The 26,734-nt window shown below is 43.3% G+C and overlaps 1 protein-coding gene and 1 long non-coding RNA gene across 2 annotated transcripts in view; both read left to right on the top strand.

Annotated features, from left to right (window-relative positions):
- TMEM266 (transmembrane protein 266) overlaps positions 1-26,734 on the top strand; it is a 252,753-nt gene that overhangs the window by 189,331 nt on the left and 36,688 nt on the right. The window lies entirely within an intron of this gene.
- On the top strand, positions 231-25,457 carry LOC115457773. Its single transcript, XR_003939999.1, has 3 exons — positions 231-242; positions 14,932-14,941; positions 25,388-25,457. It is a non-coding gene; the product is annotated as an uncharacterized LOC115457773 (long non-coding RNA).

The following is a 26,734-nucleotide window of genomic DNA, read 5'->3' as shown; positions in this document are numbered from 1 at the left end:
CAGCCAAATACTACAATCTCAAACACAGCACCTCATACAATATGGTGTTCCATCCTAAGTGGACCTCAGCATTGATTCGTTTCACAACAGGACTCAGCATGATGGCTCACTGACATTGTCATTGAGCCAAACAATTATCTTTAATCATTCTACATATGATTTTTATGCAATTTTTAAAATTTTGTAGAAAACAATAAAATCTCCTAAATTTTGGAATATAGCTAGCTTTTTTCCATGAAGAAGTTTGCTGAACCCTCACCAACATAGCCCATATTTCGGCATGCTGCATCTGGGTAAGGTCCTAAAAAGAAAATAATATTTAATCATATTAGATATCAAAATTTAATATTAACTAGAAATAGAACCACATTCATGCACTCGCCTAGCAATAACCTCAGCTTCTGTTTAATCAGTGAGATTCAATATTGCGATTACCTGAAAAACACTGAACTTTTTAAAGCGATCACATGATCTACTCGACCAATCACCTAACTTCAAATTAAAGACTTCCACTCTGTCTCTAAATTTAGCCTATTATTGAGCAACAATGTTTAGATAATAAATCCTATGTTAAAATTTAATAAAGCAACCCATCTTTTATATTGAAGATACTATTCATTTTTTGAAAAATGTTCAAAATGTACAAGTCATCACAGAAACTTGGGGGTATGTTTACTAAGTTGCGTTAGCATTTTTAATGTGCCTATAAAGTAAAGGCGTTTTAAATGCTAATGCGGCAATACATTCCTATAGACGCGTTAGCGTTTAACACGTTAAAAACGCTAATGCACCTATAGCGCGCCTTTATAAACACAGGCGTTGATTTCTTTCAGTGGATATTAAATCTATTTATACTCAGATCCCACAAAGGGATGCTTTATCAACTATCCAAATAGCCTTGAAACAGCGTGAGGGAATTCCTCATATTTCTACTTCATTTTTGATTAAATTAGCAGATTTAGTTATAACTAAAAAATTATTTTTGGTTTGGTGGGACATTTTATGAACAACGACAAGGGGTGGCCTTGGGAGCCTTTTTCGCTCTTTCAGTGGCCACCATATTATGTGTAGCAGCTTCTGAAGAAAAATTTTTATTGATCAGACTGGTTTAAATACAATAGCTCCTGAAAAAGGTTTCTGGATGATATTTTCTTTTTATGGTCGAGCACAGAGGAGTAATTGAGAGCATTTTTTTCAGTGGATGAATAATTTAAGATCTGCGTTACAATTTACTATTATGATAAAAATATCTTGGACTTTTTGGATGTTCGGTTATTTAATCATATGTAGAATGCTTAAAGATAATTGTTTGGACCGATGACAATGATAGTGAGCCATCAGGCTGAGTCCTGTTGTGAAACGAGTCACTGCTGGGGTCCACTTAGGATGGAACATCATTTGATTTGGTACTGACATCGTCACAGACTGCCTCCACACTGGTACTGGCCCAGTCTTTTATCGATACCTGCCCTCAAGGAGCAGCTCCAGGTCATGTTACAGGAGGAGATGGGGCACATCCTGGATTGGTATAACATTGAGGCATCAAAGGCACTTGCACCGACTGTGATACCAATCCAGTCATCCTGCAGACCCATGCCCTGCCTGTCAGCTACTCAGCAACACTGGTTCTTCAGTGGGTATTGGGGACAGGACCGACTGATGAGGTGCTCCTCCCTAGCCTGTAAGGAAAGGAATCGGCCCCAGAGTCTAAGAGAGGACCCACACCTTGGTGCTCTCCCCCAGAGCCTAGCCCTGTGCCCAGTAAACCGAAGCAGGCACAGACTCAGACTTCCTACAAGGAATATTTTGCTGAGTCTGAGTTGGACCACATTCATATCTCATTACTGCCCTTTCCTTTCTGAGCACACTACCAGAACCCTTATCCACACTCTTATCACCTCTCGCTTAGACTATTGCAACTTGCTTCTCACAGGTCTCCCACTTAGCCATCTCTCTCCTCTTCAATCTGTTCAAAATTCTGCTGCACGACTTATATTTCGCCAGTGTCGCTATTCTCATATTAGCCCTCTCCTCAAGTCACTTCACTGTCTCCCTATCCGTTTCCGCATACAAGCTCCTCTTATTGACTTATAAGTGCATTCACTCTGCAGCTTCTCAGTACCTCTCCACTCTCATCTCTCCCTACACTCCTCCCCGGGAACTCCGTTCACTGGGTAAATCTCTCATATCTGCACCCTTCTCCTCCACCGCTAACTCCGGACTCCATTCCTTTTATCTTGCTGCACCATATGCCTGGAATAAACTTCCTTAGCCGGTCTGTCAAGCTCCTTCTCTGGCTGTCTTCAAATCTAAGCTAAAAGCCCACCTTTTTGATGCTGCTTTTAACTCCTAACTATTACTCACTTATTCAGTACCCTTATTTTATCATCTCCACCTTAATAATTCCCTTATCTCTTTGTCTTGTTTGTCCTAATTAGATTGTAAGCTCTGTCGAGCAGGGACTGTCTTTTCATGTGTCGCGTCCCTCACCTGTGACGCTCTCTCTACGGCGGTGCCTCGCTCGGGGTCCGCGGGGGGAAGCACTGACCTGGAGGGTCGGTCCATCGCCAGTCATCCTCGGCGCTCCAGAGGGGTTCTACCGGCCGCTTGGGCTGCACCGGTTCGCCGCTGTTGTTCGGTGGCTGTTGGGGAATGCCGGCCATGTTGGCAGCGCCGGCGTACCCGAAGAAGAGAGTTTCTTCCGGGCACGGAGTCCAGAAGCGCTAAAGACACGCCCTCCGATGCTCGGATTGGCCACTGGCGGCTTGACGCCGCCTCCTTCCGTTGGCCGGCCAATTCGGGGTTCCTTGGGCCGGCTGAGTGCTCCACCCCCCTGACAGCTGTTTCTGATCCCTCTGATGGGAGGGGGCTATTTAGGAGCAGCACCTTGCAGCACTTGTTGCTTCGGCTTCTACTTGTGTGGATTCCTGGGCGCTGTGATTCTTCTCTTTTGCTGTTTCCTGTCTTTGAACCCTGGCTCGGACCTGGACTGTGATTTTGCTTGCCGCCTGCCTTTGAACTGTTGCTTGGACCTGGACTGTGATTTTGCCTGCCGCCTGCCTCTGAACCCTTGCTTGGACCTGGACTGTGATTTTGCTTGCCATCTGCCTTGGAACCCTTGCTTGGACCTGGACTGTGAGTTTGCTTGCCGCCTGCCTTTGAACCATTGCTCGGACCTGGACTGTGATTTTGCTTGCCGCCTGCCTTTGAACCCTTTCTTGGACCTGGACTGTGATTTTGCCTGCCACCTGCCTTTGGACCATTGCTTGAACCTGGACTGTGATTTTGCTTGCCTGCCTCTGAATCATTGCGTGGACCTGGACTGTGATTGTTGCTCGCCACCCGCCTCTGGATCCTCGTCTGTTCCTGGACTGTGGCTTAGTTGGCCTGCTGCTTGCCTGGAGTCCTGCCCGGACTGGGCCTCCGCCGGGGTCCCTGCCGTGCTTCCTCAGGTAAGACCAGGATTGTTCGGCCGCTGAAAGCTGTTTGGCACAGGGGTTCACTTCCTGTTACTGTACAGGCTTGACATGTTCAAGTGTACAGCGCTGCGTACATCTAGTAGCGCTATAGAAATGATAAATAGTAGTAGTAGTAGATACCCAACGTGACAGTTGGTTTGGGCAGTTGGTGTTGCAGAATCTGTTTGTGATATAGAATCCAACTCCACCCCCCTAGGCCCGTTTTATTATGTTCCAGGCTGCAGTCTTAGCTAGTTTGTATATAGTTTCAGGTTAATCTATGTTATGTCCTCGCTGTTGCGAGGCCCAATTGACCAATGTTTGTGGTTTTGAGTGAGCCTGGATGCTAGGGATACCCTGCTTGTGAAGATTATTCAGCCTGCTTGTCCTCGGAGAAAGCGAAGATACTTACCTGTAGCAGGTATTCTTCGAGGACAGCAAGCTGATAATCCTCACAACCCACCCACCTCCCCTTGGAGTTGTCTCCTCTATCTCTCTTTTTTTTTTTTTTTACTCTTCACTGAACTGAGGAGCGCGGCGGGTGGGAAGACACTTGGCGCATGCGCAGTTGGACGTGCTGCGCGCTCAGAAAGCTCTAGCAAACTTTTTGCTATGTGAAATGCCGGTTCCCGGGCCAGCGTGGATTGCCAACTCACTTGTGAGGATTATCAGCCTGCTGTCCTCGGAGAATACCTGCTACAGGTAAATATCTTCGCTTTTTTGGCCATGCCAGGATACACATTACAGTAGTCGATGCAAGACATTAGAAAGGCTTGTAGTAAAATATGAAGAGCAGTATTAAGGACACTGTGGAGTGACCAGATTTGATTTAACGCACAGAACCCGGTTTTGTTTGACACCTGTTTGTGATAGAAGAGTCCATAGTCAAAGATGACACTCAGATATCAGAAGGTGTCTACAGTGGTGACTGGTCTATTAAAAAGGTGTGGGGACTGCTGATGTTGAAGGAAGCATGCCTGTAACCCAGCATGCAGTAGTTTTTGCAGTGTTTAATGCCAGCCTATTATCTGAAAGCCAGTTTGCAACAGAATGTAAACAAATCTTGAAGTGCTCTGTCAGGCTGTAAGAGAAAGGTGGGGTAGAATATAAGAATATTGTCGGTGTAGATAAAGGCTTGTACACCAGTATCTTGGATAAATGTTGCTAGGGGACTCAGGAATATGTTACATAGTAATGGGGACAACACGGAACCTTGAGGGACCACAGAGGTTAAAGGGTAATAAGTGAAGGTTGAGGACAGTCTTTACTGAGAAGTTACAGTTCTGTAAAAAGGATGAAAACCAGTTGAGTACTGTTCCTCCTCAAACCAACTTTAGAGAGATGAGCCAGGAGGAGAGCATGATCAATCCAATCGAAGGCTGAGGACAGGTCCAGAAAAACAGCTTTATTGTTTAAACTGTAATGTCATTGGCTGATGTTTTTTGGAGATTGGAAGTTTCATGTAGGATATATGCAGATGATCAGTATTTCTTTTCTTTGGGTGAAACTAGTGGCAATCTGAGTACTCGATTAACAGGTTATTTGGATTAAATTAATGTATGGATGTTTAGAAACAAACTAGCCTTGAATCTTGCAAAAACAGAAGTTATGTTAATAGGGCATTGCTTAACTCTTTACCATCAGTTGTGCATTATCGAGATGTTCTGTTGGTTGTAAAACAACATGTCAGGAGTTCAGGTAACCTTTTAGATGCGAGTTTGAGAGTGCAGCCCCCAGATACAGCAAATTGTATCATCTTTGTTTTTTTCAACTTTGACTTTTAAGCAGGCTGAAACCAATGCTTTCCATTTCTGATTTTCAGATAGTGGTACAAAGTCTAGTGAAATCAATGGTGGGTTACTGCAACTTGCTGTACTTGTGCTGTGCTTCTTCTCATCTTCAGGTATTACAGGTAATCCAGAATGCTTCAGCGAGATTAATTATTGGAGTACCTAAGTCAGCACAAATAGCCCCAAAATTGAGATCACTCTATTAGTTGCCAGTGTTTTATAGAGTGCAGTGTAAATTCATGTCATTAATACATCAGAGAATTTATGGAGAGGTTCCAGTTGTATCAGCCATACCGAGAACTACAGTCTGAAACATCCAAACAGTTAGTTTTACCTTCGGTTTCAGATTTTCATTATAGGGAAACTTGTGCATGTGCTTTGTCACTAGCAGGGCCTCTATTACACATGAAACTTCCTGATCACCTAAGGTTTTGTTCTAATACTTGTCAGTTTACAATATTTAAAAACCTTTTGTGCAAGCTTTCTCAGTTTATAGCGGGAAGCTAGTGTATTGTATGCTACTCAGCTAAAAATATTTTAAATTGCTTATTTCTGGCCACTGTCTTGTTTTTTATATTTGGGCACAGTATAATTGTCTGTAATTGTTTTTATTTATTGTGTTGTTGATTATTGTTTTGTGTTGGTTTTATGTATGATTTTACTGTAATCCGCTTTGGATTTAAAGTGGAATACAGGTGCTTAAAATAAATAAATAAATGAGGATAATTTGATTGTCGTCTAGGGAAGAGTGAAGGTCGCTGAGAAGAGCTGCAGCTACAGTTTCTGTACTATAATTGGGTCTGAAACCTGCCTGAAGGGGATGAAGAGCAGAGGTATGTTCTACATATGAGGAAAGCTAGGAGAACACAACCTTTTCAATCAGCTTGGATAAGAAGCACAAATTAGAGATAAGACTGTGGTAAGAAGGTACCAGCAGGTCAAAGGAAATCTTTTTCAAGGTCGGGCGCACTATAGCCTGCTTCCATACACTTGATACCATACCTGTAGAGAGAGTGTGGCTGATAAGAATTAGCAGCTTAGGAATGAGCCCGTGGGCAGGGAGTTTGAATCAGGAGGAAGGCAAAGGGTCTATAGCTGAGTTTGTAAGGCGCACAGAAGTCAACCAAAGGGAGAGGGAAGTCAAAGATGGAATACAGAAATTTTTGCAACTTCCAACATAACATGATTGCAGGGGAAGTACAAACTTCATCAGGACAGTCTCAAGCATCAGATAAAATAAGAGAAGATTGCAAAAAATCAGGTGATAAAGGAGCAGTTGTACCTCTGCATGGGGAGGAGCTTATTGCAGCAGGAATGCGTGAGTTTTATGTAGTGAAGAAATTTTGGCCTGGAAGAAGGTGGATAAGGAGTCATCAGGGGATGTTGCTGTTTCTGGGGCTGATGGGAAACAAGTGAGAAGGTTGACCACCCCGAAGAGCTGCCTGCTAGAATTGGAATGATATGAGTGAAGCATTCTCGCTTAGCTTTCCAGAGATGGTAATTGTAAGAGCAGGTGCATGATTTGACAAAAGTAAGAGAGGCAGGTGACCTATACTTACGCCAGAGGTGCTGTGCTCTCCTAAGTTGCTGTTTAAGTAAACGAAGGCTGTTGTAAAATTAGGGATTCCTCCAAGAAGTGGTTCATGCTGAGGATGATGGGCAAGTGAGTCGGACTGGGACTGCAGGATCCTATTATGACAAATACACTCTCTTGATTTACTGTACTTGCCCTCATCCTTTGGAATAGTCTCCTACAGGATAATTACCTTTGAGATCTTATTCCTAAAATTTAAGTCTGCACATAAAACTTTATTTGAAACTCAGAATTACATAAATATTAAAATTGTAGAATAGGTCGCTCCATGTGGCACCCAGCAATACCTTAAGGTTTCTTACTGCCTTGTCTAATATTTTATCTGGTTTACATTTTTTGTACTTTTCAGCCTTGATGGCCTGATGGTGTAAATTTAAATTTGTAATGTAGGCCTCCTATTGTAACTGTCTATGAGACATATTGTCAAATCACTCAGACTTACAAAGTTTCATGGTAACCTATGTAAATTTGTAAGTCTAAGTTCTTTGAAAATGAGCCCCTATGTCTTATGTCTATATTTTTTTCATTTGTTCTTCTTTTTTTTAATGGATTGTGAATTACCTAGACATTTCTTGATTAGTGATATTTAACATGAAGATATTTGATACTTGATAGATATTAATGTTTATCTCAGCCCAGTAAAAACTACACATGAAGAAGACCCCACCAACCACTGTGCTGACTTGCCCTGGGAAGTGATGGCATTTCTGGATGCTAGGATAGTATCTCCACTTGAGTGGATGAACACAAAATCCCACGAGGTCAAAATACAGATAAACAAAGTATGAAGTGGACCAGTGACTCCAGGAAGATGAGACCATGATGATGTAGTATAAAAAAAACTTTATTGTAGACTCAACACAGTACTGTGTTCCGGCCACAGGCCTTCCTCAGGAGTCTAAAGATTTGTAGAGATAAGCTTAAAATTAACATGCGGGATACCCCATCTTCCCTATTTTGGTGATACCTTTGAAAGATCCCTTCTTCCGAACCATGCACTTTTGAACGACTGTCGGCCTGCCCCCCAGGTTCTAGTTTAAAAGCTGCTCTATCTCCTTTTTAAATGCCAATGCCAGCATCCTGGTCCCACCCTGGTTATGGTGGAGCCAGTCCTTCCAGAATAGGCTCCCCCTTCCCCAGAATGTTGCCCAGTTCCTTACAAATCTAAAACCCTCCTCCCTTCACCATCGCCTCATCCACGCATTGAGACTCTGGAGCTCTGCCTTTCTCTTGGGCCCTGTGCGTGGAATGGGTAGCACTTCGGAAAATGCTACCCAAGAGTTTCTGGATTTGAGCTTTCTACCTAAGAGCCTAAATTTGGCTTCCTGAACCTTTCTCTCTCACATTTTCCTATGTCATTGGTACCCACATATACCAAGACAGCCGGCTCCTCCCCAGCACTATATAAAATCCTATCAAGGTGATGCGTGAGGTCCGCCAACTTCGCACCAGGCAGGCAAGTGACCAGGTGATCCTCATGTCCACTAGCCACCCAGCTATTTACATGCCTAATAATCGAATCACCAACTACAACAGCTGTCCTAACCCTTCCTAACTGGGCAGTAGCTCCTGGAGACACATCCTCGGTGCGAGAGGATATTGCTTCCCCTGGTGTGCTGGTCTTGTTTACAGGATTACTTCCAGCTGCACCAGGGTGATGCTCTCCTTTTAGAAGTCCTCCCCTCCTCCAAGACAGCACAGGGCTGCCATATTGAAGGTAGGACTTCTCTACAATGTCCCTGTAGGCCTCTCTCTATGTACTTCTCTGTCTCCCTCAGCTCCTCCAAGTCTACTACTCTAGCCTCAAGAGAACGGACTCATTCTCTGAGAGCTAGGAGCTCTTTGCATCGAGCACAAACATATGACATCTCACCAACTGGGAGATGATCATACATGTGACACTCAATGCAAAAGACTGGATCACACCCCTCTCGCTGCTGGACTACTGTCTGTATCTTAGTATTATAGAGTTTAATTAAAAGTTCTTAAGGTACTAGGGGATATCAAATGAATATAAAGAGCCTTAAGATGGTGTAATTTGTAATTTATTTAGGGTTTGCCTCTTAGAAACTAATTAAATGTAATTAAAACTAATGAAAACTCCCCTCTTGTCCTAATTAGAATAATTGACTATAAATAAAGAGTTGAGCTAGGAGTGGGTGGAAGTTGGGGAGGGTGAGTGGGAATGAGGACTGAACTAGGCCCTTCTGTGCCTTCTAGAGACTATCTGTTAGTGCTGTGGCAGATAGTTCAAGTTTTAAAACTATGGAGAACTTTCTGTTAGGACAGATTAAGCCTTGCTACTATCCTTTTTATACTCTTGGCTGATAAGTTTCTAACTTTAAAGAAAGTTTCAGTTTAAAACTTTTCTCTCTTTGATTTTTTTTTTTTTTTTCTAAGACTGAACTGGTCACTACTGAACCTTCTGGAGACCCTCTGTTAATGCTGTGGCAGAAAATTCAAGTTTTAAAACTGTTGGAAACTTTCTTTTTGGACAGTTTAAGCCTTGCTACTATCCTTTTTATTCTCTTGGCTTTTAAGTTTCTTTCAGTTTCAAACTATAGAGGAGTGAAGAAATATTTTCTCCAATTCATATTAAATTTACTACTTTCTAGTAGTTCAAAGGCTTTTTGGTGGATGGATGATCTGACTAGACGTAGCTGTCTCATTTTGAATATTGTTTCTTCCTTAACTGCTTAATGTGATTTGCTTACTTTATTTTTGTCTATTAGATTGTAAGCTCTTTGAGCAGGGACTGTCTTTCTTCTATGTTTGTGCAGCGCTGCGTACGCCTTGTAGCGCTATAAAAATGCTAAATAGGTAGTAGTAGTAATATGGGAAGGGAAAGTGAGTGAAGAATCAAGCAAAACCTTTAATACTCTGGTTTCATACTCAACTGTAAAAGCTTTGACTATTGGACAAAGATATTGATGATGGGAACTCAACTCCTTGATTTCAGACCTGGGTTTTTTGCGCATTCAATTTCAGTTTATTGGTCAAAGCCCAGGTGCTAACTGCAGTATCGCCATTCGCTACAGACAGTTGTATTTTTGTTTGGTGCTGTCACTGGTAAGAGAAGCAGAATGTCATCCACTTAGGAAAATAGTAGTTCATTAAGACCCAGGTGTATTGAGGCAAGGGGATGACATGAAGAGATTGAACAGGATAGGTGAGAGGGAAGATTCCGACCAGTAGTTGGAACATTGGTTGTTTTGCTTGACAGAACAGCTTTGATTTGAAAGGAATTCACTGAACCATTTGATCACAGGCCCTGTTATTTCTATCTGGTCCAGGAGTTCGAGTAGCAATGTGTGGTCAACTGCATCGAAACAAGCCGATATATCAAATTGGAGAAGAATTACTTGGTTGCCTTTGCATAAGTGTTATTTGACATATGTAGTTAGATCTAGCAGCAATGTTTCCGTGCTATGTGATGATCTGAAGCCAAATTGTGACCAGTGTAATAGAGAACATTTTTCCAGATATAAAGAGCTGTTTACTGATGTACGTTTCTAATACTTTAGTAAAAACGGGTATGCTTGCCACTAGATGGTAGTTTGCAGGTGATGTTACATCTAGCCTAGATCCCTTGAACAGAGGAATGAGAACAATTTTGCCCATATCAGGAGGAAGAGAGTTTATCAGCTCATTCAGATCATCAAGTAACCAGTTTACTGCTTCCATAGGGATGGATTTGAGTAGGTATTTTGGGCATTGATCCAGGGAACAGTTGGTTCGGGAGCATTTCAACAACAGTGATCTTACATCCTCAACTGTTAGTGGTTGAAAGATTCCCAGTTTTGTTCAGTTTTGAATCCTTGGATTGTAGGATCTCCGGCAATTGAAGCTGAACTACGGGTTGGACTATTTTCCTTTGTTGGAGTAGCTTTAGATAGTTCAGACCTAATTCAGACCTACCATTCAGAAAAGCACTAAAAACCCATCTATTCAAACAAGCCTACCCAAAAGACCCAGATTAATCTCATGAACCCATCTACCTTACATATACTGAAGAGAAAACGACATTGACCCAGAATCTATCTCCCACCTTACCCTCCTCTCTCTATCACCTGTCTCTATCTACCTACCTACCCATCCATTTACTACCCATCCATCATTCTATTATGTTATACTTAATTTTCTACTTTACATAACAAAATTCTGTGTTACCTATTACTATGTAAGCCGCATTGAGCCTGCTTTTAGTGGGAAAGTGCGGGATACAAATATAATAAATTTGGAGGATCTTTTTGGCGAAATTATTAGCAAGGTCTTGGGCAGTGGGACATGCTTTCTGTGAATGTTCATCATCATTTGTGGAAACTAGTTTTTTAACTAAGGAGAAAAGTTTTTTGTTGCTACAGTACTGATGTTTTGAATCAACAATCTTCTTTTTGTAGCGTTGTAAGACTGATCTCCATTTGGATTTATCAGTAGTATCTTTGTTCTTTCTCCACTGCTTTTCAAGGCGTCAACATTCCCTTTTTAGGATGGATGGTTCCTCTTTAAACCATGGTAAATTTCTGGACATCTTGACCTTTTTAGTGGTAAATGAAGCAATTTTGTTGTACTCCGTTGGGTTGGTCATGAGCCCTTGGGCCTTGGCCGAGGACAGCAGAGCGCCGATCCAGGCCAAGGGGAGACTGACCCACCACCACATACCCCAGCTACTCAATACCCCTAAGCTACCCTCCCCTGCAGTACCTCAGGAAGAAAGGGAAATAGGCATACAGGCGGGCCTCGTGGCCGAACCAGAACCCAGGCGCGCAGAGCCACTCGTGCGGGCCTCACGGCCGAACTGGAACCCAGACATACACAGGGAGGGGTGAAAGAACCCCGAGGGCCCCCCGGGCCCCCAAAATGCCAGATGCGCGCTAAACCCCAGCAATAGGGCAGAGGGAGTAACAAAAAGAACCAGAGCGGAGCCACACCCTCCCAGGGGCCTAGTGCGGGACAGGGGAGCTAATACAGCAAGCCAAAAGGGGTGAGATAGCCCCCAGCCAGAGGTACAAGACACAAAAGGGAGGCAGAAAGCCCTTGCCTCAATCCCACTGAAGACAGAGGCAGAGACACAGTATACAAAGTACACAAAGGGATAAACTCACTGAGTCAGCAGACACAGGGAAGAGAAATCCTTAGCGTAAACAATCAACCGGAGAGGACGCTCTCAGACAAGCAGCCTAGCTGAAACGGAGGCTGAACAAACCCCAGCCCCCTCTGACAAACAAGCAGCTGGCTTCCCTCAGCGAACTGCAGGCAGAAGGGAAGCCCAGCTGGAGGCAAGAGAACTGATTACTCACACATGCTGGCCCCCAGCTAACACAAACAGAAGGGAAAGGAAAGAAATCCCAGAACAGGAAAACTCAGATCAAAGTTAGAACACAACAACGTCCTGACAGAGAACTGGACGGCTTTAGTCACACAGGGAATGTAACGCCAAAGCAGCGTAAGAAGCAACATGCAGGCTTAAGTGCTCCCCACTGACCTCAGCACAAACCCTGGCAGCCAATCAGAAGAGAAAACCCCCCCTCTCTCCCTGCCAAACTGGCAGAATCATAACATTTGTCTAATATGGCTTTCATCTTGGTATCCCAGCGGGATTTGATCAAACTATGTGTAGGAGATGAGGTAGTGAGAGAATCTGTTTCACAGACCAGAAAGTGACCTCGTTGATTTTACCTCTGGTGAAGATGAATGTGGAGGACTTGTGCCAGGTTAAGTTTGACATTCAGATATCAATGGTGAAATCTAGTTGGAAGTGGTCAAACCATGCCACGGTACTGGCTTCCATTTGAATGAACTGATCAAGCTATTGGGATAGGAAGACATGAAGTCTAACGTATGGCCTTTTTCATGAGTTGCACCCTCAGAGAATGTAGTTAATTCGCAGTCCTTCAGGAATGATTTGAAGTTGTGGACATTGGTGTCCGCATAATTTTCCATTGTAGGTTTAAGTCTCCCAGGAAGGTAATCCTAGAAAATTGGGACATGGCAGAGGAAGTAATCTCTACAATTCGAGGTTCTGCCTTGGACCAAGCTCCTGGAGGACGGTAAATGAGGAGTAGGGCGATTTGATTTGCCTCTTTGGAATCATCGCAGAATTTGATCAGCATATACTCCAGTTCAGGGAAATCCCCAGAACTAACTAAAGACACGTGGAAAAAAACCTCTTAAATATAAGAGCAAGTCCACTGCCTCTTTTACCCTGTCTTAGAGAGTGAAGAATACCATAACCGGGTGGATAGATGTGAGGCAGTGTTGGACTATCAGCTTCTGTGAGCCATGTTTCTGAGATAAATAGAAAGCTCAGATCTGAAGATTCTAGCAGATCCCTGAGTAAGAGAGCCTTGTTCCCCACAGACCTGGCGTTGATATAAACGGCAAGGACAGGAATGAGTTGAGACTTGTGTTCCAAAGAGGGAGACTCATTTGGGTAATTTCAAAAGGTAACAAGTTTTTTTTAGGACATCGAATGTTAGCCATTTGGTTCTGGTCTGATATTGGAATTGTCTAGCAGGTATCTGACATTACAGTTAGGGTGTTTCTTAGTACAGTGTTTTTTAGACGGATTACAGATTACTTGGATAGGATTAGGCACTAAACTATCTGGTAGGTTGCCGCCCAACATTCTTAAAAGGGCTAAGCAAATCCATGTGAGCCACTTCATGGTGATAGTTTTTGGAGCTAATTTAAGTCAGTCGGGTTTTGTTCTCTGTATCAGGCCTAAATGTGCGCTGTTAAAGACTTCAGAGCAGAGTCTTCACTGAGGGTAGAAGCCACCAGTGGTGAGGAGAGGTCATGGTGTCTCAGGAGTTCATAAGGTGGGGAGGTGTGGATGTGCTGCTGTCCCACAGTGGGGAAAAATAAAATAATGTGATAATGACAAATCATTTTTACATTCTATTCTTTAGAGGGAATTTCCCCAGATGCATAATACATAACACCAAGGCTGAAGTGACTGGTGACTGAGGCCCCAATGCACAAAGGCAGCCGTAAAATACGGCTATCTCACTAAAATTTAGCAAATCGCTAACAGCCAGTGATGCACAAAGGGGATCTCATGCAAATGAGCTGCACGGATCCCCCTTTGTTCATCCTCATTGTTTGCAAGTTCAAGCTGTCAAATGGATTTGACACTGCTGTGAAATCCATTTGACAGCTTTGGTGCACTGGACCTCCACTGTTTATTTTTTAAATTTACCCTGGTGGTCCAGTGGACCCTGACCCCCCCCCCCCCCCCCAGTCTTTTTTTAATCTTTCCCTGGTGGTCCAGTTTTTCCCTTATATGGTGTTTAGCCCTGGCCAGTGCACTGGGCAGGTCTTGGGTGCCACCATTTTGTTCCAGGCAAGCAGGAGGGAGGAGCCATTGCTCCTTCTTCCACCTCGTTGTAAAGGTACAGGGAGGGGCGGGTTAGGGAGAGAGGGAGGGCCTGCGCAAGGGAAGGGGTTTGGTCCACTGGATCACCAGGGAAAATTTTTAGAAAAGGTTCTGGGGTCACGTGGAGGGGTGGCAGTCATGGTCCACTGGACCACCAGGGAAATAACAAGATGCAGGGGGGTGTTAGGGAAAAAAAATTTAATTCATGGGGGGGGCGCCAGGAAGTGAGAGGTAGCTTCCTGCTTGTGCTTCTCTCCTCTCCGACAACTCCAGAGCAGCCGTAAAATTTGCTTGTTAAATTAGGGCTGCTCTGGAGCTGTGCATCCCATGAAATACACATTAGATTACGAATGAACTCATTAGAATACTAATGAGCTCGTAATACATTTGCATGGGGTTCTCGGTGGCTGCTAACGGCACAAGTTAGAGTCATGGAAAACCCCTTTATGCATTCCTAGCTACCTAAACGTTTGCTTTAGACTAAGCAAATGCTAATAGCAAGGTAAGCTTTGTTCATCTGGCCCTGAGCTGTTCCAAGGAATTGGACATATTACAGCTTGCATGTCTATCTTTTAAACAGTAGATGGCAGTGCAGTATCACTTTTTATTCCCTTTTTAAATCGGTGCAGTAACACTTTTTATTGCCTTTTTAAAGAAATTTATTTATTTATTTGTAGCATTTGTATCCCACATTTTCCCACCTATTTTCAGGCTCAAATAGGTGGCTATGAACATTTGCTTCTGTGTTCCTTTTTTTTTTTTTCCATTTACTACTTCCACATCTTTTGAACAGTAGATGGCAGAGCAGTAACACTTTTTATTGCCTTTTTAAAGAAATACTATGAACATTTGCTTCTATGCACCTTTTTTATTATTATTTATTTACTACTTCCACTTCTATGACTTGGTAGAGAATTTTTTCATTAAAAAAAATCTATAGACATTGTGACCTGCTTCAAAATCCAGTTACTGCAGTTGAATAAGAAGTCCCTGCTGAATCAGATCAAAGCTGCATCTAACCCAGCTTCCTCTTTTTGACAGTAGAGAATGCTTACGAGATATGTGTAAGAAACATTGTATAATATTGTCTATTCTCTGTCATAATACAAAGAAACAAATGCAGAAGGAGAGGGGGGAGCCAAGGGGCAAAATACAAGGATCTAAAATGTGACCCAGATGTAAACCAAATTTAAAAAAAAAAATACTTCTTAGGTAGGAAAATGAGACTAAAAACAGTTTAATGAACAAAATATCAAACTTAAAAATAATAGGTTTCAATATTAAATAAAAAGCTAACTGACTTAAATATAGGGCCCTGTTTACTAAGGCACGCTAGCATTTTTAGCACGTGCTAAACGCCAGAGACACCCATATGGGACATTCTAAAAACACTAGTGCACCCTTAGCACAGCTTAGTAAACAGGGCCCTAAGTCTTATCATAAAGATCTTTCCATAAAAGACCTTTTGCAAATTAATCTTAAAAAACATTTCAGCAAAGACCTGACATGGTATTGGTCGTGAAGCTACGATAATGGCTTGTATTGTATATCTGGATTTTCAGAAGGCGTTTGACAAAGTGCCGCACGAAAGACTCCTGAAGAAATTGCTGAGTCATGGAATCGGAGGTAGGGTATTATTATGGATTAAGAACTGGTTGAAAGATAGGAAGCAGAGAGTAGGATTGCGTGGCCAGTATTCTCAGTGGAGGAGGGTAGTTAGTGGGGTCCCGCAGGGGTCTGTGCTGGGTCCGTTGCTTTTTAATGTATTTATAAATGACCTAGAGATGGGAATAACTAGTGAGGTAATTAAATTCGCCGATGACACAAAATTATTCAGGGTCGTCAAGTCGCAGGAGGAATGTGAACGATTACAGGAGGACCTTGCGAGACTGGGAGAATGGGCGTGCAAGTGGCAGATGAAGTTCAATGTTGACAAGTGCAAAGTGATGCATGTGGGTAAGAGGAACCCGAATTATAGCTACGTCTTGCAAGGTTCCGCGTTAGGAGTTACGGATCAAGAAAGGGATCTGGGTGTCGTCGTCGATGATACGCTGAAACCTTCTGCTCAGTGTGCTGCTGCGGCTAGGAAAGCGAATAGAATGTTGGGTGTTATTAGGAAGGGTATGGAGTCCAGGTGTGCGGATGTTATAATGCCGTTGTATCGCTCCATGGTGCGACCGCACCTGGAGTATTGTGTTCAGTACTGGTCTCCGTATCTCAAAAAAGATATAGTAGAATTGGAAAAGGTACAGTGAAGGGCGACGAAAATGATAGTGGGGATGGGACGACTTTCCTATGAAGAGAGGCTGAGAAGGCTAGGGCTTTTCAGCTTGGAGAAGAGACGGCTGAGGGGAGATATGATAGAAGTGTATAAAATAATGAGTGGAATGGATCGGGTGGATGTGAAGCGACTGTTCACGCTATCCAAAAATACTAGGACTAGAGGGCATGAGTTGAAGCTACAGTGTGGTAAATTTAAAACGAATCGGAGAAAATTTTTCTTCACCCAACGTGTAATTAGACTCTGGAATTCGTTGCAGAAGAACGTGGTACGGGCGGTTAGCTTGACGGAGTTTAAAAAGGGGTTAGATAGATTCCTAAAGGACAAGTCCATAGACCGCTATTAAATGGACTTGGAAAAATTCCGCATTTTTAGGTATAACTTGTCTGGAATGTTTTTACGTTTGGGGAGCGTGCCAGGTGCCCTTGACCTGGATTGGCCACTGTCGGTGACAGGATGCTGGGCTAGATGGACCTTTGGTCTTTCCCAGTATGGCACTACTTATGTACTTATGTAACATGCATTGACACAGATTAGTAAATGAGGTTCCAAGTTTGTACCTTACAGTCCTCTATCAAATCATCTTAGTATCCAGTGGTTATGTCTCTGTTTTAAAGGACTTAACTGAGCAGTCTTTCCAAACTTGTCTAGCTCTATCTTATACCAACAAAATACTGTAACTTTGAGTTCCAGAAGTTAATTATACATATTCATTGTATAAAGCAAAGTTACCTATCTGTAGCAGATGTTCTCCGAGGACTGTCCAGCAACTTCCAAAGGCCTTTGAGGGTAGCGCAGCATGCATGTGCATTCCTTCCCACCTATCACCATTGCACAGGCCCAAGGCCATCTAATACCAAACTAATAGAATTCAACTCCAAAGGGTTATGGGTGGGGCTGTGTGGGTTTTCATCCTGCTGTTATCAATAGAAATCAAACCAAATAAAACATGGAAAAGAAAATAAGATGATACCTTTTTTATTGGACATAACTTAATACATTTCTTGATTAGCTTTCGAAGGTTGCCCTTCTTCATTAGATCGGAAATATGCAAATGTGCTAGCTGACAGTGTATATAAGTGAAAACATTCAAGCATTACTATGACAGTCTGACAGGGTGGGAGGATGGGGTGGGTAGGAGGTCATTCTTCTTGCAGATTGTCAGAAAGTAAAGATGACTGTTCACTTTTGTTTCTTTTTCCAAAAGTTTGTTCATTTGCTTTTTCATGCGGCTGTATGCGGTATCCTGCAGTTAGAAACATAGAAACATGACGGCAGATAAAGGCCAAATGACCCATCCAGTTTGCCCATCCTCTGTAACCCCCAATTCTACCTGTTCCTAAGCAATCCCACATGCTTATCCCATGCCTTTTTAAATTCTGGAACAGTCCTAGACACCTCCACTGGGAGGCCATTCCACGCCTCCACCACCCTTTCTGTGAAATAATACTTCCTTAGATTACTCCTAAGCCTATTCCCTCTTAACTTTGTCATATGCCCCCTCATTCCAGAGCTCTCCTTCATTTGAAAAAGGCTCTCTTCCTGTACATAAATACCCTTGAGATATTTAAACGTTTCTATCATGTCTCCTCTCTCCCTCCTCTCTTCCAGCATATACATGTTGAGGTTCATAAGCCTGTCCCTATAATTTTTGCATTCAAGACCGCTTACTAATTTCGTAGCTGCCCTCTGGACTGACTCCATCCTGTTTATATCTTTCCGTAGGTGCAGTCTCCAGAACTGCACGCAGTAATCCAAACGGGGTCTCACCAGAGACTTATACAATGGCACTATCACCTCTATTTCCTGCTGGTCATGCCTCTCTCTATGCACCCAAGCATCCTTCTGGCTTTGGCCATCGCTTTTTCTACCTGTTTGAAAGCTTTAAGGTCATCAGACACAATCACCCCTAAGTCCCACTCTTCCTTTGCACACTGAAGCACTTCACCCCCTATACTGTACCGTTCCCTCAGAGTTTTGCGACCCAAGTGCATGACCCTGCATTTTTTGGGATTAAACCTTAGTTGCCAAATATCGGTCCATTCCTCTTAGCTTCGCTAGGTCCTTCCTCATGTCATTCACACCCTCCAGGGTGTCCACCCTGTTGCAGAGTTTAGTATCATCCGCAAAGAGACAAACCTTACCAGACAGCCCCTCCGCAATATCACTCACAAAGACGTTAAAAAGAGCCGGCCCTAGGACCGATCCCTGCGGTACTCCACTGACGGCATCCTTTTCTTCAGAGCAAGCTCCATTTACCACTACACTCTGTCTCCTACCAGTCAACCAATTTTTAACCCAATCCGTTACTCTAGGTCCCATACTGAGGGCACTCAATTTATTTATCAGTCGCCTGTGCGGAACCTTGTCAAAGGCTTTGCTGAAATCCAAGTATACCACATCAAGCCCCCATCTCACATCCAACTGTTTGGTCACCCAGTCGAAAAAGACAGTCAGATTCGTCTGGCACAACCTGCCACTAGTGAAGCCATGCTGCCTCGGGTCCCGCATTCCATGTAGTTCAAGAAAACTTACAATCCTCCTCTTTAGAAGCGTTTCCATTAGCTTACTCACCACTGTGGTCAGACTGACAGGTCTGTAATTCCCAACCTCCTCCTTACTTCCACTCTTGTGCAGAGGAACCACATTCACCGTTCTCCAGTCCGCCGGGACCACTCCAGTATCTAAGGAAGCATTGAAGAGGTCCGTCAGCAGAGCCAACAGAACTTATCTGAGTTCCTTAAGCACCCTTGGGTGTATCCCATCAGGCCCCATCGCTCTGCCTACTTTTAGTTTGGTGAGCTGCTCATGAACACAGTCCTCCGTAAACGGGTCTTGGTCTACCATACATCCTTCGCCTTTAGCCTTTGTTTTCTGCAGCCCTACCCCCGGTCTTTCATTTGTGAACACAGAGCTGAAATAATCGTTAAGCAGTTCAGCTTTATCCTTATCATATTATTGGTCTCAAAGAACAATAATTTTGCTTTCTCCAAGGATAAGCAGGACAAAAGATTACACTGATGGGAATCCCTCCAGGCTGTCTGAAATAAAAAAAAAAGGGGAAAAGAAGGCCTGCAACTTAGAATAAAATCTTTTCCCTTTTTCCCCTTCTGGAACAGGCTTGACTGCTTTGGTGTGCAAAAGGGAGGGGAGTTTCTTTGTCGGTAATTCCTGGTGTTGAGACTTTCCCTTTGATGCTGTCTGTGGACAGGTTGGTGGGATTGCTTCCAACTGGAGGGTGTGTAGCCCATATGGACTATTTTGAGAACCCAGTAGTCTGAGGTTACAAGGGGCCACTTTCTTGGAAAAAATTCTGCCTCTTTACTACGGGTAGATCATCTGGAACTGCTGCATTTATTGTTGCTATGTTGTTTTGGAGCCAGTCAGAAGCCCTCCCCTACTTTTACTGGGGAGCTAGCTGGGACTTCTGAACCATCTATCACCTTAGGTAACCTTGAGAGCTCTGGGTATTCTGGAGTGGTTGGAAGGGGGATGAAACTAATGTCCTTTGAGTGGAGGAGTGGCCTAGTGGTTAGGGTGGTGGACTTTGGTCCTGGGGAACTGAGGAACTGAGTTTGATTCCAAGCACAGGCAGCTCCTTGTGACTCTGGACAAGTCACTTAACCCTCCATTGCCTGCCGCATTGAGCCTGCCATGAGTGGGAAAGCGCGGGGTACAAATGTAACAAAAAAAAATAAAAAAAATAGTAGGCTGTCTGTCTGTTGCCTTCTGCCAGAGTACCTCCTGGATGAGAAAACTGAGCCAGGAGTGGGTCGAAGTAGTGACTTGATGGTCTTAGAATGCTTCTTAATGAGGTCAGTGACCTCTACCTTGTCACCAAAAAGATTTTCCCCAGCATGGAACAACAGCCAGCTTCTCCTGACCTGCAGGTTCCGGAGCCAAGGACAAAACAAGGACTTAAGAACAAGTCTGGCACGTTTAGGTTCCCAACTGAATGCAGATGTAGTTAAATATTCTCTGAGAAAGGAACGTTGTGAGAACATGTAAAAAGAAATAATGGTGAACAAGTAACAAGAGAAAGTAGTATTGAGGTGGTTTTTTTTTGCATTTAGTTATAAAACTGATTAAGGACAAGTACAATATAGATTCTTCCTAAAATAGGGTAAAGGAGTTCAGACATTGGACTACACTGCAGACATACCAGCCTGATTCACAATCCTGAATAAAAAAAAGCCCATTGCTATTACTGAATGTGAGGACTATATGCTCTGAAAAATTACAAGCAAGAGCAATACATTTCTGAAATTATTTTCTAATATATAAACTTTATTTCATTGTAGTATCATTTTCCTACTAACACTATAAACTAACCAGTATTTGTGCTTGAAAACAATCTTCAGGTTCCCTTTTCATAGAATCTAGCTTCTGCACATCACAAGTTTGATTAAAACACTGCATCTTCTTCATATCCAACACAGCCTGGAAATTCTTTAGCATCACCTAAATATTATTTAAGCCAGAATATATGTAATAATTTAAATAATGAAAGACCATATTTTAGCTCCAAGCAAGATAGCCTCCGCACACATGGACCTCAGCTGACAAATGAAACTAAAAACCACCTTGCTTTTCAATGGCTGACTTTAGCATGACAGCTGATGTTGTATCTCCACAGAGAAGGTAATTCCTAAGGAGCTTGTCATCCCAAATTTATAGAATTAAGTTCCTGTTAAACTTTTGTATTTGCAATCACATTACAGGAAAAAAAAACCAAATGCAGCTTCGCCCTTCCCGCAGGCTACCTTACAATCCCTTGTGGTCTAGTGGTGTAGTCAGGGCAGGAGCGATTCCCAGTTGCACTTGCCCATGTCAGCTCTAATCTCAAAATGGCTGCTGTAACCTCTTTTGGCAGTCTTGCAAGATTGCCACTAGAGGTCCTGGCAGCCATTTTTAGAGCAGGGCCAGCATTAGCAGGAGCAACTGGGGATCATTCCTGCCTTGACTACACCACTAGACAACCAAGGATTGTAAGATAGGCCTGAGGAGGACACTTACAGGTGGGCAGGAGGAAAAGGCAACCCCTATTGGAGAGGGAGGGAGACAAAACAGGCCAAAGCACAAATTTTCGACTTCCACCAAAAACACAGTCAGTTTTGGCTGAAACCGAAACCATGGCCATAACCTTTTGACCGAAACCAGGCAAAAAAAGTTTAATGATGCAGGGTCAGAATGGATTCAGCCAAGGGAAGTCATGCCTCACCAATTTGCTTCATTTCTTTGAAGGTGTGAATGAACAAGTGGACAAAGGTGAGCTACTTGACGTGTTTCTAGATTTTCAGAAAGCTTTTTGCAAAGTCCCTCATGAGACACTCTTGAGAAAATTAAAAAGCCATGAGATAGAAGGCAGTGTATTTTGTGGATTAGGAACTGGTTAATAGATAGAAAATTGAGGATAGGGTTAAATGGACATGTTTTCCAGTGGAGGAGGGTGAATAGTGGAGTGCCGCAGGGATCTGTACTAGGACCGGTGCTGGAATGACAAGTGAGGCGATTAAATTTGCAGATGACACAAAATTATTCAAAACACATGCAGACTGAGAAAAATTGCAGAAAGACATTTAGGAAACTGGAAGACTGGGCATCCATATGACAGATGAAATTTAATGTGGATAAATGCTAAGTGATGCACATTGGGAGGAATAATCCATATCATAATTACTTGATGCTAGGGTCTACCTCAGGAGTCTGCACCCAAGAAAAAGATCTAGGTGTCATTGTACACAATACGCTGAAATCTTCTGCCCAGTGTGCGATGGTGGTGTCACGTCTTCAAAGCTGGAACTAGGTTTGTGAGCCCTTGGGCCACTGCCGAGGAGCGGCAGTGGCAGTCAAAACCATCCCACACCGGAGACTAGGCAGAACAGGACTGGAACCCCGGACTGGAGTTGCAGCAGAGGCAAACACGCAGGAATAAGCAGAGCAGGCACACTTAAACTTCACCTGCACCTGGCCGCCTTTCACCAGGAGTTGAGCCCCTGAGTGCAGGTGGCCGGCAGGACTTAATGGGCAAGGCAGAACTGGATACCCACTAGGACTGAGGGTCAGAGGGGAAAGGAACATACAGGGGCAGCAGGGCAAGGAAGGGAAAGCTAAAGGGTAGGACTGAAAGCTGCAAGCAGCCACTAAAACAGGGAACAAAACACTGATGACAAGACACAGAACTGAAAGCTGCAGAGCAGCCACAAAGACACAAACAGACAAAGACTAAACACAAAACTATAACCCAGAGACAGGACTAGCAAACAAACAACAACCTAATCTAAACTACACACAGCCTAACTAGAAACAAACAAGAATCTCAGACAAGAACTTAAACAGAAGTGCAACAAGCACCAACATACCAGGGCCTAAGGCGATGCAAAGGCAGGGAATTTCCAACTGACTAATAAGCCCCATAGCAGCTGAGGCTGAGCTGCAGCAATCACCAGGCAACTACGGGTGCTGTGTAGGTTCAATCCAAGCAAGCAAGTCTGGCAGCCCGGAAGATCCGGACCGGATTGGGATGAAATCTGGAACGGGTGACAATAACCAGACAGTCCATTGCAGCCACCAGGTCTGGTCACGAGGTGGCGAGAGGAAGGAGAGCACAAAACATGGGTACAACTGTGACAGGTGGCCAAAAAAGCAAACAGGATGCTAGAAATTATTAGGAAAGGGATGGTAAATAAGACAAAGAATATTATAATACTTCTATATCGCTCTATGGTGCAACTTCACCTTGAATATTGCTTGCAGTTCTGGTCGTCATATCTTGGAAAGTTTCAAAGAAGGTTGACTAAAATGATAAAGGGGATTAAACTCTTCTTATATGAGGAAAGGCTAAAGAAGTTAGATCTCTTCAGCTTGGAAAAGAGAAGGCTGTGGGAAAATACGATAGAGGTCTACAAAATCCAGAGTGTTGTAGGACAGGTAAAAGTGAATTGATTTTTTTTCATTCTTTCAAAAAGTACAAAGACTAGGGATACTCAATGAAGTTACATGGTAATACTTTTAAAATGAATAGAAGGAAATATTTTTTCATTCAGTGAATAGTTAAGCTCTGTAACTTATTGCCAGAGGATTTGATAACAGTGGTTAGCATATCTGAGTTTAAAAAAGGTTTGGACAAATTCCTGGAGAAAAAGTCCATAGTCTGCTATTGAGATAGACTTGGGATCAATAGCATAGAATCTTGGTACTATTTGAGATTCTGCTAAGTACTTGTGACCTAGATTGGCCGCTGTTGCAAGCAGGGTACTGGGCTAGGTGGACCACTGACCTGACCCAGTATGCCTATTCATATGTTCTTAAGGGTGGGGAGAGGGGTTTTAGGGAAGGGTGGGTATGAAATAGGTAAAATTCATCCTGTCTCTCTTTGATGTATATTGGTTATGATGATGAGAATTGTCTGTGTATCTGGGTTTTTTTTAGCACTTCTATTGGTATAAGAGGGGTATTTTCAATAAAACATATGTCTGATTTTGGACATTTTGCTAAAAAGTCCAAAGATCAAGGGCGAACATAGACTTTTTCATGTTCAAAAATGGCCATCTTTTTGGTTCAAAAATCGCTTTTCTAGACATCTTGTGCTCTGTACGGTTTTCTTTTGGGACCATTTTTGGGGGGGGAAAAAAAACATCCAAGAGAAAATGCCCAAAAACTAGCCATTGGGATTTCTGTGGGCCAGCATTCTTAGTAGACTGGCTACACAGACATCCCAGCAGAGTAGTGGGGCAGTCTAGGGGGCACTGCAGTGGAATTCACTTAAAAGGTCCCAGGTACACATCTCACCATAACCCACTTATATTGTATGGTGAGCCCTCTAGGAGCAGACAAAATCTTACTGTACCTCACTGTACACAAGTACAGTAGCCCTCAAGCTTTCAGATGTCACCTATATGTAGGTACAGTAGGTATTTAGTGATTTTTAAAGGGCTCAAAAAAACATAAGAGTAGCCATACTGGGTCAGAGCAGTGGTCAATCTAGACCAGTATCCTGTTTTCCAAACAGTGGCCAAGCCAGGTTACAAGTACCTGGCAGAAACCCAAATCATGACAACACTCCATACTACAAATCATAGGGCAAGCAGTTGCTTTCCATGTCTGTCTCAATAGCAGACTATGGACGTCTCCTCCAGAAATATATCCAAACCTTTTTTAACCCAGATACACTAACCACTGTTACCATATCCTCCGGCAAAGATTTCCAAAGCCTATTCGTTGACTGAAAAAAATATTTCCTCCTATTTGTTTTAAAAGTATTTCCATGTAACTTCCTCGAGTGTCCCCTAGTCTTTGTACTTTTGGAACGAATAAAAAAATCGATTTACTTCTACTCGTTCTACATACCACTCAGGATTTTGTAGACCTCAATCGTATCCCACCTCATCTGTCTTTTTTGCACATGTTCACACGTTTCACATGTTCTACCCCAACTGTACCAGTTGCAGTGGGGTATGGGTTTGGGTCCCCTTTTATACAGTTCACTGTACCGACCACTAGGCTACTCCTGGTATCTACCTGCTGCTCTAATAAGAATGACCATCATATCGGAAGCTGTCATAGAGCCTGGTATGTACTGTCACTTTCACAGTCACTTCTTGGGAAGGGGTCTGTGACTACTGGGGTAGTAAGGGGGGGGTTATGCCTTAACCCTTTCAGTAGTCATCTGGTCATTTAGGGCACCTTTTGGTTACTTATTAGTGATTGATAGAGGTCTAGCCAAAAAGTCTTAATTTTAGCCCTAGATGATTTTGTTTTGTTTCATTATTGTAGAAAAAAATCTATTTTTTTGGTGCTGCCTGAAACACTCCCCCTTGAAATTGTGGAGAAAACAGTCAGAAGTGTCCAAGTTGTGATTTTCTACATTCCAATTTTAGAGAGAAGGGTAAGGGAAATAGAACTTGATATCCCACCTTTCTGTGGTTTTTGCAACTACATTCAAAGCAGTTTATATAGTATACAGTGGGGGAAATAAGTATTTGATCCCTTGCTGATTTTGTAAGTTTGCCCACTGACAAAGACATGAGCAGCCCATAATTGAAGGGTAGGTTATTGGTAACAGTGAGAGATAGCACATCACAAATTAAATCCGGAAAATCACATTGTGGAAAGTATATGAATTTATTTGCATTCTGCAGAGGGAAATAAGTATTTGATCCCTCTGGCAAACAAGACCTAATACTTGGTGGCAAAACCCTTGTTGGCAAGCACAGCGGTCAGACGTCTTCTGTAGTTGATGATGAGGTTTGCACACATGTCAGGAGGAATTTTGGTCCACTCCTCTTTGCAGATCATCTCTAAATCATTAAGAGTTCTGGGCTGTCGCTTGGCAACTCGCAGCTTCAGCTCCCTCCATAAGTTTTCAATGGGATTAAGGTCTGGTGACTGGCTAGGCCACTCCATGACCCTAATGTGCTTCTTCCTGAGCCACTCCTTTGTTGCCTTGGCTGTATGTTTTGGGTCATTGTCGTGCTGGAAGACCCAGCCACGACCCATTTTTAAGGCCCTGGCGGAGGGAAGGAGGTTGTCACTCAGAATTGTACGGTACATGGCCCCATCCATTCTCCCATTGATGCGGTGAAGTAGTCCTGTGCCCTTAGCAGAGAAACACCCCCAAAACATAACATTTCCACCTCCATGCTTGACAGTGGGGACGGTGTTCTTTGGGTCATAGGCAGCATTTCTCTTCCTCCAAACACGGCGAGTTGAGTTCATGCCAAAGAGCTCAATTTTTGTCTCATCTGACCACAGCACCTTCTCCCAATCACTCTCGGCATCATCCAGGTGTTCACTGGCAAACTTCAGACGGGCCGTCACATGTGCCTTCCGGAGCAGGGGGACCTTTCAGGGCACTGCAGGATTGCAATCCGTTATGTCGTAATGTGTTACCAATGGTTTTCGTGGTGACAGTGGTCCCAGCTGCCTTGAGATCATTGACAAGTTCCCCCCTTGTAGTTGTAGGCTGATTTCTAACCTTCCTCATGATCAAGGATACCCCACGAGGTGAGATTTTGCGTGGAGCCCCAGATCTTTGTCGATTGACAGTCATTTTGTACTTCTTCCATTTTCTTACTATGGCACCAACAGTTGTCTCCTTCTCGCCCAGCGTCTTACTGATGGTTTTGTAGCCCATTCCAGCCTTGTGCAGGTGTATGATCTTGTCCCTGACATCCTTAGACAGCTCCTTGCTCTTGGCCATTTTGTAGAGGTTAGAGTCTGACTGATTCACTG

This window comes from Microcaecilia unicolor, chromosome 1, assembly GCF_901765095.1.
Source record: "Microcaecilia unicolor chromosome 1, aMicUni1.1, whole genome shotgun sequence".
In the NCBI taxonomy this organism is placed as follows: Eukaryota; Metazoa; Chordata; class Amphibia; order Gymnophiona; family Siphonopidae; genus Microcaecilia; species Microcaecilia unicolor.
This window is presented reverse-complemented; position numbering and strand designations above follow the sequence as displayed.